This window comes from Tamandua tetradactyla, chromosome 1, assembly GCF_023851605.1.
Source record: "Tamandua tetradactyla isolate mTamTet1 chromosome 1, mTamTet1.pri, whole genome shotgun sequence".
NCBI lineage: Eukaryota > Metazoa > Chordata > Mammalia > Pilosa > Myrmecophagidae > Tamandua > Tamandua tetradactyla.
The window spans coordinates 18996973-19014010 of NC_135327.1; the positions used below are offsets into that span (position 1 = coordinate 18996973).

A 17038-nucleotide genomic window follows, 5' to 3' on the forward strand; every position below is an offset into this window, starting at 1 on the left:
CAGTACCTGCTATATGACAAATGCTGAATAAGTGTTAGTTATTATTACTAACACTACAAACTACTTTCACAGCCATTTTCTCATAAACCCTCAACAATCCTGTGAGAGTTTACAGATAAGGAAATCGAAGCTTAGAGTCACAATGAGTGGCTCATTTGATGAGGCCAAATCAAATCCTCAGCCTGAGAGATGTCCTGCCCCATCTCTTGTTTAACTGCATGACCTAAGGCAAGTGCCCTAACCTTGCTGTATTTCAATTTCCACGTAATAAAATGGCAATACAAACCTAGCTCAGTAAACTCCCTCACAGAAATGAATTAGAAATGAAATCAGATGATGGTTACAAAAGAGTGCTGTAAACTATAAAGTACTGTAAAACAAAAGTGGCAACTTATAAAAAATGGTATACCTGTGCACAAAATCTGGCCTTTTACTGCTAAACCTGAGGCATAGAGAGTGGCTGGGACTACACAACTTCGTTGGAATTTCCATTCACTCAAGATTCTTGGTCTTTCCAGGGCTGAATAAATGGTTAAATGCCCTTTCATGAGGCAGAAATAAAAATTACTGAACTGAGAGGCAGAAGACTGGAGATTCTAGTTCTTGTTCTATCACTAAGGCAGTTTTAATTTAGAACTTACTATTAATACAGAAAGGGGAACAATTCCTCCCTACCATGATTCTTGGGATGCAGAGGGGGAAGCACAGTACACCTACCAGATTCCAAGGGATTAAGACAGACATCAAATATCAGGGTAAGACCTCCCTTCCTAAGAGACCCCTCAATATTCAGCTCAGGAACTCCCCTGCCTGATTTTCAGACTCCTCATACATACTGGAAATCAAACATATTGGAAAACTGAAACACTTCCCAAAGCTAATTTTAGTTCACTTTAAGCTCTCTGGGCCTTATCTGAAAATAAGGGAAATAAAACCCTACTTGAAAGCAGACCTGAGTAAATGATTTGTCACCCCTAACCCACAGAAATCTGTAAATCTAAACACCAGAGAAATGCAAGGTTTGGAATGAAGAGGGGAGATAATGGAGGAGGAACATAATATGAACAAAATTATGGACAGACTTCACTTGGATTTACACCTTCCTTGAGCCAAAGTCCCAGGGAATTTCAGTTACGCTTGAGACCTGGAGTTCCCTGCATCCACCAACTTCTAGAGGAAAGGTAAGCAGAAAGTCATTCTATCCTCCTTTCCCTCGGAGTTTTGGTAGCCTAGAATGGTATTTCATGTGGAAAATGGCCCAAAAGTCAGGAAGGACCTAGTAATGCCCCTAACTCATGGTTGATCCAGGAATAACTCCTTTTGCACTAGGGATTATACATGCTCACATTAGGAAATAAATAACAGGTATTAGCATCACTGCCTTACACTTCTGTGGCTACAGGGTGTTTTGGAGCAAACTAGTCTCTCCGTGCCTTTATTTCTGCTTCTGTGCAATGGGAATAACTCCAGAAGGCCGTTGTGAGCACTAAATGAAAAAACGCCTTATGAAATACCTGGCAAGGGGCCTAGCACATGATCAAGTCTCATTAAATTTACCTGTTGGTATTAAACAGTTCTCATTTATTAGTTCCCTCATCGAGCACGCAAACACCCTGTGAAACGAATTTCATTTTTCCCCCATTTCACCGAGGCGCGAACTCAGGCTGGGCCGCGAAGAGCACTGCGTGAAGTGCGAAATAACGCCCCAGCTCGAAGGCCTGTGGTTGTTCCCCTCCAAGCCCCAGGTGTACCAATGAGCTCAGGACCGGGAGAAGTAGGATCGGGGGCGCTCAGGCCCCCGAGGGTCGAGTCAGGGCCAGTTGTACCCGTCTCAGGGATCCACAGACCCAGCCTAGGAGGACAGCAGGGCAGTGTGGAGGCGGAAAAAAGCCCGGGGCCAGAGTCCTGGCCCTGCCCGCCGAGGCCTCCTCGGCGCGGCCTCCGCTCCACTCCCTCCTCCCCTCGCCGAGCGGGGCGGGGCGCAAACACAAAAGACTCCAACTTCCGAGCCGGCGCGGGCCCACCCGGCCAACTCCTGGCCCAGGCCCGGGCCGCGGAACTGCCGGGGCGGGCGACACGGGGCGGCGGGCTCGGGTACAGGGAATGTGCGGAAGGAGGGGATCTGGAGTTACTCCGGCTCTCCGGGCTCCGGAATGACCAGAAAAAGAGTTTCTAAAAATAGGTAACGGCCCGCTTGAAGAGGTGAGCGACCGAAAAGAAGCACAGGAACACACACTCACACACTCACACACTCACACACTCTCTTGAGGAGACGCCCGCGGCTCCCACTCACCCGCGCCAAGAGATCTGGAGAGAGAAGCTCGGCAAGGAAGGAGGCGGTGCCGCCGCACTTGGGGGCGGAATGAAGGGAGGGAGAGAGGGAGGCGGCCCCGACCGCGGCGTGAGGAGCCTGAACACAAGCGCGGGAGCCCTCGTCTGCGGCGTCGTCGTCGTCGCCGCCGCTACCGCCCCCACAGCTTCTCGCGGCTTGATCTGCCCAGAGCCCGCGCCGTTCGCGCGTCCAGCTATACTGACAGCGGCGCGAGCTCCGCAGCCGCGAGTCCTTCCCTCGGCCTACACCACTGAGGCGCGCAGGGGTAGGGCCCCTCAGCTTGGCCCCGCCCTCCGCCCTAGTCCTAACCTGGGCTTCCCTCCCCTCCACTCCTGTCTCCCGGGTAGATGCTACGACAGTAGTGCAACGAGATTGGAACCTCGCCCAGGCACAACCGGCCCCGCCCCCAACGCCTGGGCTCTCTTCACCCCTCGGCTCGGCTTTGGAAAGGTCCAGAGCTTCCGCGGGGAGAGGCAAAGGGCGGGGCAGGGGCGGGGCCTGATAGGGAGGCGGGACTGAGGTGGGAGCCTGGGGACCCGCGTAAGGGCGGGAAGAGGGATTCGCTTGTACTAGTAGGGAGCCGAACGTGGGGCAAGGCTAGCAGGGTTGTGAATCCCTAACAAGAGGAGCGCAAGAGAGGTAAAGAAAGTAGTGGAGGCCTCGGAGAGCCTGGAGCTCCCTCAGAGCTGGAAAGGAGAGGCTGTGCTCGGGCCTAGAGGGCGGCCATACCCAGAGGAGGAGTCACGGTGGAGGAAGACCAAGAGAAGCTGGAAGAAGGAGGGGCTGAGGAGAAGCCACGAAAGAAGGAACGATTGAAGCGGGACCGGAGGAGGCGGGCCCGGAAGCAGAGCCAGGAGGAGGAGCCCGAAAGGTGGAGACTCTCGGGAGGAGCCGGAAGGAGGCGTGACCTAAAGAAGGTTTGAGTGGGTGGTGCTTGGCGTTAGCCGGGCGTGGGGATGGGGCTCAAACTCGTCGCCTGGAGGCAATGCTCTAGGGATCCGGAAAAGAGGAAGTAGAGAAGAAGCACAAGGTCTTTTAATTTTCAAGGAACCAGGCACTAGGGCTTCATGTCTAAGCTGGAACTAGGGGAAGAGGCTGCGGTGACGGTGGAACTCTGGGGGAGGACTTAAAAAATATATAAAGGTAAAATTCAAGTAAGTCTCTTTATACTTCTGGCTGCAGGGAATGTTTTCTAACTTGATCTGAGTGGTGGTTCTCCCTCCTAAACATCTCCGCTGTTGAATTTTTCACTTGGATCACTAGTCCATTCGCCAGAGTCTCTGATCCCCAAGCCCCAGCCTCCACAGAACAGCCAGAGGAGTTTTCTGAGAGCACAAAAGGACTGGTGCCTTTCAGTCTTCAGTTATGGACCTCCTTGAAAACTGGGAACTGACTAGAAAAATTCTCCATGTCTCATCCAATCTGGCCTGCGATTTCATGATTGTATTTATCATATCGTTTCCCCCAGAATCTACCTGAAAAACGAGATTCTCTACTCTGAGCAGAACTTGAATCAAGAGCTGTAGCTCTGCCCGATCAGCAGTTAGATCTACACTTCTGTATAGGCTGGAACTAGATTCTGGAAAGAACTGATTTCTTTGCTAAGCTTGACAGACAGTGGGAATCATTGAACGGTTTTGAGCAGAGGGTGCTTTGGAATGATCAAGTGTCAAGGTTGAAAGAATCTGCTCCATGAAATTGTGAAACTATAACCCACAATTGGTGGCTGAGAGGGGGGTGGGGGAGAGGTTCAAGGTTATGAGGACGGTTCTCCTAAGTCAATGAAAGAATATATTATGTCTCTCTTGGTCCTCACCAGCTCAGCCCTGGGCCCTTGTCTCTCCTGTCTGTCTTGCCAGGGGTCTCCAAATCCGTTTTTTCTTATCAAACAAAAGACAGGGTGGCATCTTCAAAGTATGGGCTTCATTAAGTAGGGAGAGCAAATTCAGACCTTCCCTCCCAATGCCTCTCTCACCTCAGCCTTCAAACCTCCTAACAGAGAGAGTACCAGTCCAAGTGACCTTCCCTCTGCCCCTCTTTGCAATCCATTAGCTGCACCACCAAGATCATATGCATTGCATTAATTGAAATTGACATTAAGGGCTCACATGCTCAAGCACATTCAAAGAAATTATAAAATGAATAAGGCTTTGTGTATGTGGCATTTGTTCTAATGAGAAAAAGCATCTCTAGAGCATCTTACTCAAAAAGGATTATGTACCCAGGAAATGATTATGAGGCCTCCCACCCCACCCATGCCTCCCAATATTCAGAAAGGCTTTAGTCTCCGAGATGCATTTCTGCAGATGTCATCCATCACATTTCCCCTTCGTGTTCTCCATTTCTTTATCCAAATCCACTCCTCCATATTCTTTTTTTAAAACTTTTTTATTGTGAAATATAACACACACAAAAAAATAGATTTCAAAGTACATTTTAACAAGTAGTTACAGTATGAATTTCAAAGTATGGTATGGGTTACAGTCCCACAGCTTCAGGTATTTCCTTCTAGCTGCTCTAAGACACTGGAGACTAAGAAGAAATATCAATATAATGATTCGGTAGTCATTTTCATTTGTTAAATCCTATTTTCTCCGTTAAAACTCCTCCTCCTTTTATCCTTCTCCCAATCTGTAGGGATATTTGGGCAAGAACCATCTAACTTCATGTTGAAGAAGGGTTTCAACATTATGGTGTATGGGGATGCAACTGGTTGATGCTCGTGAAGATACTGGTAACTCTGAGTTTGGGGGATTATCTGGCCTAGGGACCCATCAGGAGGTTGTAGGTTTCTGAAAAATAAACTTAGTGAGGGAAACTTTTTATAAATCTCAGATAGAGCCCTGGGTATATTTTAGGAGTTATAGGAATACTGTTGGTTGGGGCTTGGCATACCATGGGAATTAGCAATATCTAGCTGAAGCTTGCATAAGAGTAACCTTCAGAAAAGGCTCTTGACTCTATTTGAACTGTCTGAGCCACTGATACCTTATTTTGTTACATTTTCCCCCTTTTGGTCAGGGGCCATTATCAGTGCCGTGGTACCAGGGCCAGGCTCATCCCTGAGAGTCATGTCCCACATTGTCAAGGAGACGTACACTCCTGGACATCATGTCCCACGTAGGGGGGAAGGTAAAGATTTTCCTTGCAGAATTGGACTTAAGAGAGAGAGGAGGCCACATCTGAGCAACTAAAGAGTTTCTCTGGAAGTAACCCTTAGGCATAATTATAGGTAGGCTTAGCTTCTCCATTACAGAAATAAGTTTCATAAGAGCAAGCCTCAAGATCAAGGGCCTGGCTTATTAACTTGGGAGTTCCTAATGTTTGAGACAGTATCAGATTTCCCAAGTGGGAAAGTTTAATAGTTCCGTAATTTTTCTTCAGTCCCTCGAGGGATTTTGCCATTACTTTTTAATTATCTGCCCAACGTATTCTGGAATGTATCTGGGTATTATATTAAGCTATACAGAATTGCAAGACCTCATTCCCAATGCTAGACTCCATGTGTTTAGGCTGCTTAACTGAACTGGCCAGATAGGTTAAGTTAGATTGTGTGCTATGGAAAATTTAAGTTTTGGACAAAATAAACCTCTCATCCTTTAGTCTCATGCAGTAGATGAAATTGTAAAACACAAACACCATCATCCTTTACCCTGTGTCTGATTTATCTTAGTCCCAGCCAGATCAGCTTTGTTTTATCTCTAATTGAAGTCTGATCTCTTTTTTGGCTTCTTTACAGTTGCTTTATGTAAGAATACTGACTTTCAGAGCTGCACAACTCCAACTCTTAGTCATATGTGTCATCTGTATGACACCTCCATATCCTTTTAAAAATTCTCAGCCACATGTTAGTACCTTTGAGTTCTCAGATGTTCTTATTTGCTGTACCTCAGGATTTCTTAACCAGGTGGTCCTAGAAGTTCTCAGCTTTTGATCCAAACAGGAGACACTGAGATGAAGAGAATCCCACCTGAAGTAGATTGTAAGTTCTAGATACTGTTTTTCCCTGCACTGTATAATTTCCCTTTCTTGGAATTAGGGCCTGGATTTCCAATGAACCCCCAGTTCCCATTCTTGGTCCAAACTTTATAAAGAGTGAAGATACTAAATTTGGACATCCTGGGTTTGAATCCTGGTTCTGCCATTTACTACTTTTGTGAATCTGGGAAAATTCCTTAACCTCTCTACCTCTCATTTAAGAAATGTGGAAAATAATATCTACCTAACAGAGCTGTTGGATGGATAATATGAGTTGATACACATAAGATGTTTAGAAGAGTGCCTATCACATAGTAAACACTCATTTAATGTATTTATTATTTTATTATTACTGCAGAAGGAAATGGCCACTTTCCCCTAGGCCCTGGTGATGGGACCTGATGCAGGCTGGCCAATCAGGGCATTCCAACCCTCTACCCGCGGTAGAACCCTTCCCACACGTAGAAAGCCATACCAATCATTTGGATTGACACCATGGGTTGAAACTTAATTTGTTCTCTGAAAGCCTGGTCTTACCAGACCAATGCTGTAAAGTAAGGGAAAACTTCCAATTTTGGGCCAGTTCATTAGGAGAGACAAATCTAAGTAGGGAGACTAAGGAACTATCAAATTTCACCCTGCTGTGAAGGCCCACTCTCCCTACCCTAGCCATTGGTCAGATACCATGAAAATAATTGTAGTAGACTGTTAATTTGGGTGACCCCCAAGGAACCATGCTTCCCAGATTTTGTGATTTCATGTAGCCCCCTTCCACATTGACTCTGGGTTTGGCCATGCAACTACTTTGGCCAGTGGGACATTAGCAGTCAGGATACAAGCAGAGGCTTGATAAATGCTTGTACCCCGGGGCTAGTCCTCTTGTAATGCTTACTCTTTGGACCCCTGAGCTTTCAGATAAGAAGTTTGGCTACCATGCTGGAGAGACCAATAGGAAGGATTCTCTAAAACTACATGGAGAGAATCAGAAGTCCAGCCATCCCAGCAGTTTCCCTGCTAAACCCAGCTCTCAGCCAGTCTGGTACCTTAATGCAGGCACAAGAGTGACCACCAGCCAAATGAGGAGAAAAACTGCCCACCTGAGTCCAGCCCAGATGGAGGGCTCATGAGCAAGTAAAATGGTTGTTTTATACCACTAAGTTTTAGAGTGCTTTGTTACACAGCAATAGAAAGTCAACATAGCAATCACATTCAGTAACATTTCCTTAGCTCCACAGAGTTCTCAAGTGCTTCCTGCACCTGCAAGAATAGGAACATTGTCATCCCCATTTTATGGATGGGAAAGCTGAGGCCAAAAGAAGGGAAGCAACAACAAACCAAGCAGAGGCGGAGCTGGCGCACAGTTCTTCTGAGTCAGCAGCTTCCACTGTCTCTTCCATTGCAATAGCTCCTATTCAGACAAAAAGCATAAATAACAAAAGAAGCTGCAGAAGGACCAGTGAACTGGGAGTCACAATGACCCAGTTGGAAGTCTCCATTGTTTGGCTGTATGAGTTTGGATAACTCAATTTCCCTCCCTAAACTTCAGTTGTTCCAGTTGTTCAGTGAGAGAGAAATGAACTCAAATGCTCACAGGAATGAGGCAAATAGCATAGACAAGGGAAGCAGGGTGAATGAGAACTGTGTGAATGGACACATTCAACTACAGGGGAAAACTATTACCTGGCTCTAACCAATTGTTACCGTATGGAAATGTGAATCCAGTATGGCCTGGCTGCCTGATTTTTTTTCCTTAGAGAGCAAGAGTAGGTTATAATGTGAAACTTCCCAACACTAAAATTTTATTGAATTCAATTAAATTTGTAAAAATATTGTGTGAGACCAAAAAAAAAATATATATATATATATATTTGACTTGCAAATTCCTGGTTTGAAACCCTGTGTCCATATTAATTTAAAATATCTGCCAGCCATCATGGGTTTGAGAACGTCTTCTTGACCAAAAGGGAGAAAAGAAATATAACAAAATAAGGTTTCAGTGGCTTAGAAATTTCAAATAGAATTGAGAGGTCATTCTGGAGGTTACTCTTATGCAAGCTTCAGCCAGATATTATAAACTGTCATGTTATGCCACGCCCCAACCACCAGTATTCTTGAAAAGCCTAAAGAATATCCAGGACTCTAAGACTTTATAAAAGTTTTACTAATTCAGTTCAGTTTTCAGAAATGTAAAACCTCCAGATTGTTCGTTCCTATGCCAGATAAGCCCTGAAACTTAGAGGTACCAGCCTCTCCCAGAACATCAACCAGTTGTATTTCCCTACCCCATAATTCTGATACTTCTTTTCACCTTGAACAAGTTAGAATTTTCATTGCCCAAATATCCCTGAAGATTGAATGATCAAATGAGAGGAAGGAGTTATAACAGAGAAATTAGGATTTAACAAATCATTATGACTACTGAATCATTATATAGAAATTTCTTTGTAGTTTCTAGTGCATTAGAATAACCAGAAGGAAATACTTGAAATTGTGGAAATGTAACCCATGCTATACTTTGAAATTTGCTCTGTAACTACTTGTTAAACTGTACTTTGAAAATTATCACTTTTCTGTTTATATATTTCACAATTAAAAAAAATTTTTTTTAAATATCTGCTGAAGTTTACCATGGCATCAAAGAAGGATACCTATCCCACCCCCACCTCATGCTGTATACACTGAGAGAAAACTTCCTTCTAATTTCGGGGCCACAGAGTCTGAACAGTGGGGAAGCCTTGGATTTGGCCCACCGTCTTTCTCCCCAGACTCTCGTCTCCTGCCCTCTCACCTGTCCGGCTGTGCTGCAGGGGAAGGCATGAAGAAGCCCAGCCTCAAAGGCCTAAAGGGTTATATCTGGTGGAGTCTCAAAGATGAGCTAGGAGTGGAAGGGAACTAACGCCTATTAAGCACTTACTGTATGCCAGGCCTCATGGTAGACTGTGCAGCATTTTGTGGTGGTGACTCTCCAGTCTTGGGTTCTGATTCTGACTGTGCTACTTATGAGTTGTATATCCTTGGGCTATTCTCTGCCTCTCTTGGCCTCAGGTGTCTTATCTGTAAAACAGAAATCATAGTGTTTCTAGCCACTTAAAGCCTTTGTGGGGGATTACACAGAAAAAATGTGTACATAGCAGATACTGTGAGTTGGCTAACACCAAATTGTTCCCAGCCTACCTTGCTAAGAAGGCTAGAATTCTAAAATACTTGATTTCCCAGGCTCCCTTGAAGCTAGGGTTGGCCACATGACAAGTGGGAGTTACTTGGTGTTTTTACCAGAAAAAAAAATTTTTTAAAAAAAGAAACCCAACGAGCATTCTTCTTCAGCCATGTGATGCACAGAATCACAGCAGTCTTCTTGAAACCTTGAGAACAAAGATTGACTTGAAGAGGATGGCAAAGTAGAAAGGCAGAGGTAGGATTCCTCAAGCTTTCTTGTTTTGTGAGATAAATCAAACTCTATGAGTGCTGCACTGCAGTTCTAGTTGTAAGCTGCTGGAATGCGATATACCAGAAACAGAATGGCTTTTAAAAGGGGAAATTTATTAAGATGCTAGTTTACAGTTCTAAGGCCATGAAAATGTCCAAATTAAAGCAAAGCTATAGAAATGTCCAATCTAAGGTACCCAGGGAAAGATACCTTGGTTCAAGTAGGCCAATGATGTTCAAGGTTTCTCTCTCAACTGGAAAGGCACATGGCGAAGTCTGCTAGCTTTCACTCCAGGCTTCTTATTTCATGAAGCTCCCCTGAGGTATTTTCCTTCTTCATCTCCAAAGGTCTCTGCTTGCATTCTGTTGGCTCTTGTGGCTCTGCAGCTTTTTCGAAAAGTGTTTCCTGTTTTAAAGGATTCCAGTAAACTAATCAGGACCCACCTGGAATGGTGGCGTCACATCTCCTTCTAATCAAATGGGTGGAGTCAAGTCTCCTAATCAAATCAGTGACAGTTGGGTGTGTCACATCTCTGGAGATCATCTAATCAAGTCTCCAACCTACAGTACTGAATAGGGATTCAAAGAAATGGCTGCTTCCACAAAAGGATCAGGATTAAAACATGGCTTCTCAAACAATGTTTGTTTGGTACAAAATTTATATTTTGACTACTGCATTTCCTAATATAACTTATGTGGACAGCTTAATTGAAAACCATAGTACTTGGAACCTTGCATAGGGCATGAGATTTTGTAGGTTTGTTCCAGAGTGATGCACAGATAAATCCCAGAGCCATTTGAACAGTGACTAGGGAAGTATTTGCAGAGTTCCTTAGAGGGAATGGTGAGAAAGAGGGGAAATTCAACTTCCCCAAGTGGAGAATTCTTGATATTCTCACAGGCAGTGGGGACAGTCAAAGCAATAGGCTGAGCCTCCAATCTTGGGGTTTGTTCATATGAAACTTAACCCCACAAAGGATAGGCTAAGCCTACTTAAAATTAGGCCCAAGAGTCACCCCCAAGAGAACCTCTTCTGTTGCTCAGATGTGGCCTCTCTCTCTCGGCCAACACATCAAGCAAACCCACTGCCCTTCCCCTCTCTATGTGAGACATGACTCCCAGGGTTGTGGACCTTCCTGGCAACATGGGACAGAAATCCTAGAATGAGCTGAGACTCAGCATCAAGGGATTGACAAAAACCCTAGAATGAGCTGAGACTCAGCAGCAAGGGATTGAGAAAATCTTCTCGACCAAAAGGGGGAAGAGTGAAATGAGACAAAGTGTATTGACACTGAGAGAGTCCAAACAGAGTTGAGAGGTTATCCTGGAGGTCATTCTTATGCATTAAGTAGATATCACCTTGTTATTCAAGATGTAGTGGAGAGGCTGGAGGGAACTGCCTGAAAATGTAGAGCTGTGTTCCAGTAGCCATGTTTCTTGATGATGATTGAATAATGATATAGCTTTCACAATGTGACTGTATGATTGTGAAAACCTTTTGTCTGATGCTCCTTTTATCTACATGTCAACAGATGAGTAGAACATACGGAATAAAAATAAGGAATAGGGGGAACAAATATTAAAATAAATTTAGTCTGAAATGCTAGTGAACAATGAAGGCGAGGGGTAAGGGGTATGGTATGTATAATCTTTTTTTTTTCTGTTATCATTGTATTTCTTTTTTGGTTATCTTTTTCTTTTTCTGAATTGATGCAAATGTTCTAAGAAATGATGAATATGCAGCTATGTGATGATATTGAGAATTACTAATTATATATGTAGAACAGAATGATACGTTAATGTTTTTGTTTGTTCTTAATTTTTTAATTAATAAATAAATTTTTTTTAAATGTTTAGGTTCTTTATTTTCTGTAATTGACAATTTTTTTCTTATGCTCCCACCTTTTATTTTTATTTTAGCAGTAACTCGATCTTTTCCAGGTTAAAAATCTCACATACCTAAGTATTTAGCATCTTTTGAGTATAGGGTTAGTCTTTCTGTGCCCCTGACTCCTTCCTCTACTCAAGATGGCATCTAGGTATGGTCAACTCCATACGTGAGTCTTCTGGAAATGATACCTGAAAGACCAAAAAGACCTAAGGGGCAGAACATAAGTCCATATGTAGACCACCTTCCCCTCCTCATTAATTCAATGAGTGGTGGTAGGGCACCCCAAGATATCAGGTTTCAGGGGAATGGAAATTCACCTGCAGTACTCTGCCCACATCCCCTCAGCACTCACCTCCATACTCCAAATATGATTACTACAACAACTGTGACCCTCTTGAGAGCTCTTTTCTCCCTCAGGAGCACGCTAGACCACATACTGGACAAGACAGAAGTACTGGAGACAGCATGCCCCAGAAGTATCCTTTAACAAATGGCAGATAGGAGTTGGTGGCTACCCCAGGGTCCTCACCCTGCAATTACCCAAGGAGGGTCTGTAATTGTCTCCAGGGGGATTAAGCTCCAGTTGCCCACAGTGATCTCACAGGATTCATTGGCAGCCTTCCCTTCTCAGTCTCACTCCCCACTCTACTAACAGTGCTTCCTGGGCTCATCCCCTTGGTGTCAAAATTCTTGTGCCAGGATCTACCTCTGAGATCGGAGGTAACCCTAAGACCCATCCATTTAATATTTTATTTAAATATTTGTATTGTGGTATCATATATATAAGGTAAAATTGGCCATGTTAACTATTTTTGAGAATACAATTTTGTGGCATTAATTATATCCACATGTGGTGCTATCATCACCATCATCCATCACCAACACTCTTCCATCACCCCAAAGCAAAATAACTCCCCTTTTCTCCCTGCCACCAGTCCCTGGTAACCTCTAATCAACTTTCTGTCTCTATGAATCTACTTACCCTAGATAATTCATATTAATGGAATCATACAGTATTTGTCCTTTTGTGTCTGGCTAATTTCAACTCAGCACAATATTTTCAAGTTTCATCCATGTCGTTGCATATATTAGAACTTCATCCCTTTTTTTGTTTGTTTGTTCATTTTTGTTTTTCAAAGAAAAGTTTTATTGAAATTTAATTCATATGACAGAAAGTTCACGTTTTAAAAATATACAATTCAATGGTTTTTAGTATATTCACAAAGTTGTTCATCAATCACCAGTATATAAATTCTAAAACATTTTCATCACCCCCAAAAGAAACACTGTACCCACTTGCTGTCATGCATTCCTGCTCCTAACTCCCAGCCTAAGGCAACCACTAATCTACTTCCTATCTTTATATATTTTCCTATTCTGGGTATCTGGGTTGTTTCCCTTTTTGGCTATTATAAATAAATGCTGCTATGAACATTAATTTATAAGTTTTTTTTATAGACGCATGTTTTCATTTCTTCGGGATAGATACACCTAGTATTGGAATTTCTAGGTCATATAGTAATTCTATATTTCTGCGAAACGGGCAGACTGATTTCCAAAGCAAGTGCATGATTTTACATTTTTACCAGCAAGGTATGAGGGCTCCAATTTTTCCACCTTCTTACAACATTTGTTATTGTCCGTATTTTTTATTATAGCCATCCTAGGGGATGTGAAGTGGTATCTCACTGTGTTTTGTTTTGTTTTTTAACTTTTTTTATTGTATAGTATAACATATATGCAAAGCAAAGAAATAAAAAAGCAATAGTTTTCAAAGCACTCTTCAAAAAGTGGTTACAGGACAGATTCCAGAGTTTGTCATGGGCTACCATATGATCCTCTCATATTTTTCCTCCAGAATATAGGAGGCTAGCAGGCTTAAATACTTTTTTATCATTACAATCGGCTTTTTTTCCTTCTTTTTTTGTGAACAATAACATATACACAAAAATTTCCAAGCACAGCATCACAATTAGTTATAGAACATATTTCAGAGTTTGACATGGGTTACAATTTCACTATTTTAGGTTTTAATTCTAGCTGCTCTAAAATACCGGAGACTAAGAGATATAAATTTAATGATTCAGAATTCATATTCATTTGTTAAGTCCTATCTTCTATGTGTAATTCCACCATTACCTTTGATCTTTCCATACCTCTCATTGGGGTTGTTTGGGCTATGGCAATTCTAAGTTTTTGATATTGCAGAAGGGTCTGTCACTAATATGGACTAGGGAGATGGAACTAACTGATGTTCTGGAGAGGCTGGGCAAGGTTTCAGGACTTATCTGGACCAGGGACCCACCTGGAGGTTGTAGGGTTCTGGAAGTTATTCTAGTGCCTGGAACTCTTGAGGAATCTTATAAATTGCCCTAGGTATTTTTTAGGATGGGCTGGAATGGTCCTGGTAGAACTTCATTCTTTTTTAACGGCTGAATAATACCCATTGTATAAGAATACCACATTTTCTTATTCCATTCATCTTGTTGATGAACATATGGGTTTCTTCAACATTTTGGCTATTTGAACAATCCTATTGAACATTGGTGTACAAATATATGTTTGAGAACCTGTTTTCAGTTCTTTGGGGTATATACCTACGAGTAGAATTGCCAGGTCATAAGGTAATTCTATGTTTAACTTTTTAAGGAACTGCCAAACTGTTTCACAATAGGTGCACCATTTTACATTCCTACCGACAATATACTAGTGTTTCAATTTTCCACATCCTTGTGTTTAATATTTTAAAACATTATACCCATTAGATATTCTATTGGGGGATGATAGACAATAAACATATAAGCACATGTGGCAGAAACCCCTTTTTCACATGTTATCAAGATAGATATTTGGTCAGTGAATCAAAAATATTGGTTAGACAAATAGTGCTATAACATTATAATATGGAAAAGAATGAAACGTGACTCCCAAAGCACAGCATACCAAATAAATAAATAAACAAAAATGTTAGAAAGAATGCCGTACTTGAAGGAGAACAAACACTCATCTGATTGTGGAAGAGAAAATAATTTATTCATACTCTTGCAAGAATGGGTGCCCAGCTGAACACAAAATGGTGACGCGAATACAAAATGGTGGCTCGCACACCAAACAATAGAACGCCAAGATGCTTATACCTGTGCCTGATCCCCAGACCCTCCCCTGTTTCTCCACTGATTAGATACTCCAGAGGTTACCGCCTATCCAGGAAATCTAATTAATTTGAACTTCCCTCCAAAGGTTCCGCCTTTGATTACTTTCTAGTTTTGTTTTGTTTTGTTTTTTCACATGGGCAGGCACCAGGAATGGAACCCAGGTCTCCGGCATGGCAGACAAGAACTCTGCCTGCTGAGCCACGATGGCCCACCCCAGGTTTCACATTTTTAATGACCCTGGACTTAAGGATTTGGCACCAGTTCTAAGATGGAGTCAGAGGCCCTCCCCTTTCCCTGTCTGCATCACCTTTGAGAAAGCTAAACTTAAAAGTTTGATTCTTACATAAAGAAAAAAAGTTAATGCATTTATAAATAAATTTTTTAAATATATTGGTTGGAAAAGGTAATCATAACAAATGACACAGTCTTCGTTTCCTCGGGCTACTATAACAAAGTATCACAAATAGGTGACTTAAACCAAGAGAAATTTATTGTCTCACAGTTCTGGAGGCTCAAAGTATAAAATAAATCTGCCAGCAGGGCCATGCTTCCTCTTAAACCTGTAGGGCAAAATACCCCTAAACATTAGGAGAAGGATCAAAGGAGAAGGGGGAGCTACAGCAGAGAAGATAGGATTTAACAAATGAGAATGACTACTGAAACAATATATTGATACTTCTTTTAGTCTCCAGTGTCTTGGAGCAGCGAGAAGAAAAAACCTAAAATTGTAGAACAATTTTTTTCAAATTCTGAAATCCGTCCTATAACTATTTGTTACAACATTTTTGTATATATATTATATTTCATAATAAAATAATGTTTTTAAAAATGAAGGAAAAAAAGAACCTGTAGGGCAGAATCCTTGCTAACTTCTAGTGGTTCATTGACAACTTCTGTCTGCCTCTGTCATTGGATGGCATTCCCCTCAGTCTCTACATCCAATTTTCCCCTTCTTATAAGGAAAGCAATTTGGCCTCTCCTTTTTTTTTTTTTAATTTTTAATTTAATTTTATTTTTTTAAATACCAAAAAACACATAACAAATGCAAACATTTCTATTTTGATCATTCCGTTCACAATATCATCACATAGTTGCATATTCATCATCATGATCATTTCTTGTAATATTTGCATCTATTCAGAAAAAAAAAAAATCAGGAAAAAAATTCATACATACCATACATATCCCTTACCCCTCTCTTTCATTGATCACTAGCATTTCAGACTAAATTTATTTTAACATTTGTTCCCCCTATTATTTATTTTTATTTCTTATGTTCTACTCGTCTGTTGACAAGGTAGATAAAAGGAGCATCAGACGCAAGGTTTTCACAATCACACAGTCACATTGTGAAAGTTTTATCATTATACAATCATCCTCAAGAAACATGGCTACTGGAACACAGCTCTACATTTTCAGGCAGTTCCCTCCAGCCTCTCCATTACATCTTGAATAACAAGGTGATATCTACTTAATGCATAAGAATAACCTCCAGGATAGCCTCTCAACTTTGTTTGGAATCTCTCAGCCATTGACACTTTGTCTCATTTCACTCTCCCCCCTTTTGTCGAGAAGGTTTTCTCAATCCCTTTATGCTGAGTCTCAGCTCATTCTGGGATTTCTGTCCCATGTCATTTTGGCCTCTTTTTAACCATAAACGTCTTGAAAGAGGGCTTGAGGTCTTTGTATGAGGAAAAATTGACAAGAGGTGGAACTGTGGGTTTTGATAGATGATACATTAGATTGTTGACAGGGCTATCACTTCCCTTCTACATCCATGGATGGAGGATACTTCCTTCCCCCTTGACTTTGGTCAGAGGATATCAGCAGACATGAACTCAGGCCTTTTAATCACATGCCAGGTCATTTCCACTGCACCAGCAAATTCTGAGGAGCCTGGTCAGGTGGTAGAGAAAAAAGAGAAAACAATTTGACTGCAATGGCATTCCCTGGCCTTGGAGCTTAGCTAGGTTCCCCAACCCTAAAAATAGGATATGGATCCTCTCCTGGGGATTGGAGACCAGGATTAGCAAGGATTTAGATTTCCAAAAGACCTGCAGCTGGTGGTTTTAAATACACACTCACTCACACACACACACACACACACATATATGCATTTATATGTATACATATTTTTCGTAGTTTTTAAGAAGCTAAGGATTTCTATGCTTAGGATGCTGCCTGACACACTCTAAAGTGTTCAATAATTTGCTTGTTATACTCAATTCTTCCAGATTTTTTCCCATACATATACAT

The 17038-nt window shown here is 42.1% G+C and overlaps 1 protein-coding gene and 1 long non-coding RNA gene across 14 annotated transcripts in view; one reads left to right on the forward strand and one right to left on the reverse strand.

The window, feature by feature from the left end:
* The window catches only part of RALY (RALY heterogeneous nuclear ribonucleoprotein), a 144104-nt gene extending 141011 nt beyond the window's left edge, over window positions 1–3093 (reverse strand). For 3 of the 13 annotated variants that reach the window (XM_077110936.1, XM_077110838.1, XM_077110849.1), the window contains exon 1: window positions 2294–2656. The gene's annotated coding sequence lies outside the window, so the exon portion shown is untranslated. Of the gene's footprint in view, window positions 1–1557; window positions 1956–2293; window positions 2659–3061 lie in introns of those variants that run through there. The other 10 variants (XM_077110877.1, XM_077110896.1, XM_077110919.1 and 7 more) reach the window with 10 other exon arrangements.
* LOC143642562 (uncharacterized) overlaps window positions 1–17038 on the forward strand; it is a 49646-nt gene that overhangs the window by 16018 nt on the left and 16590 nt on the right. Inside the window, exon 3 of the long non-coding RNA XR_013155741.1 lies at window positions 986–1181. This is a non-coding gene — a long non-coding RNA (uncharacterized LOC143642562). The remainder of the gene's footprint in view (window positions 1–985; window positions 1182–17038) is intronic.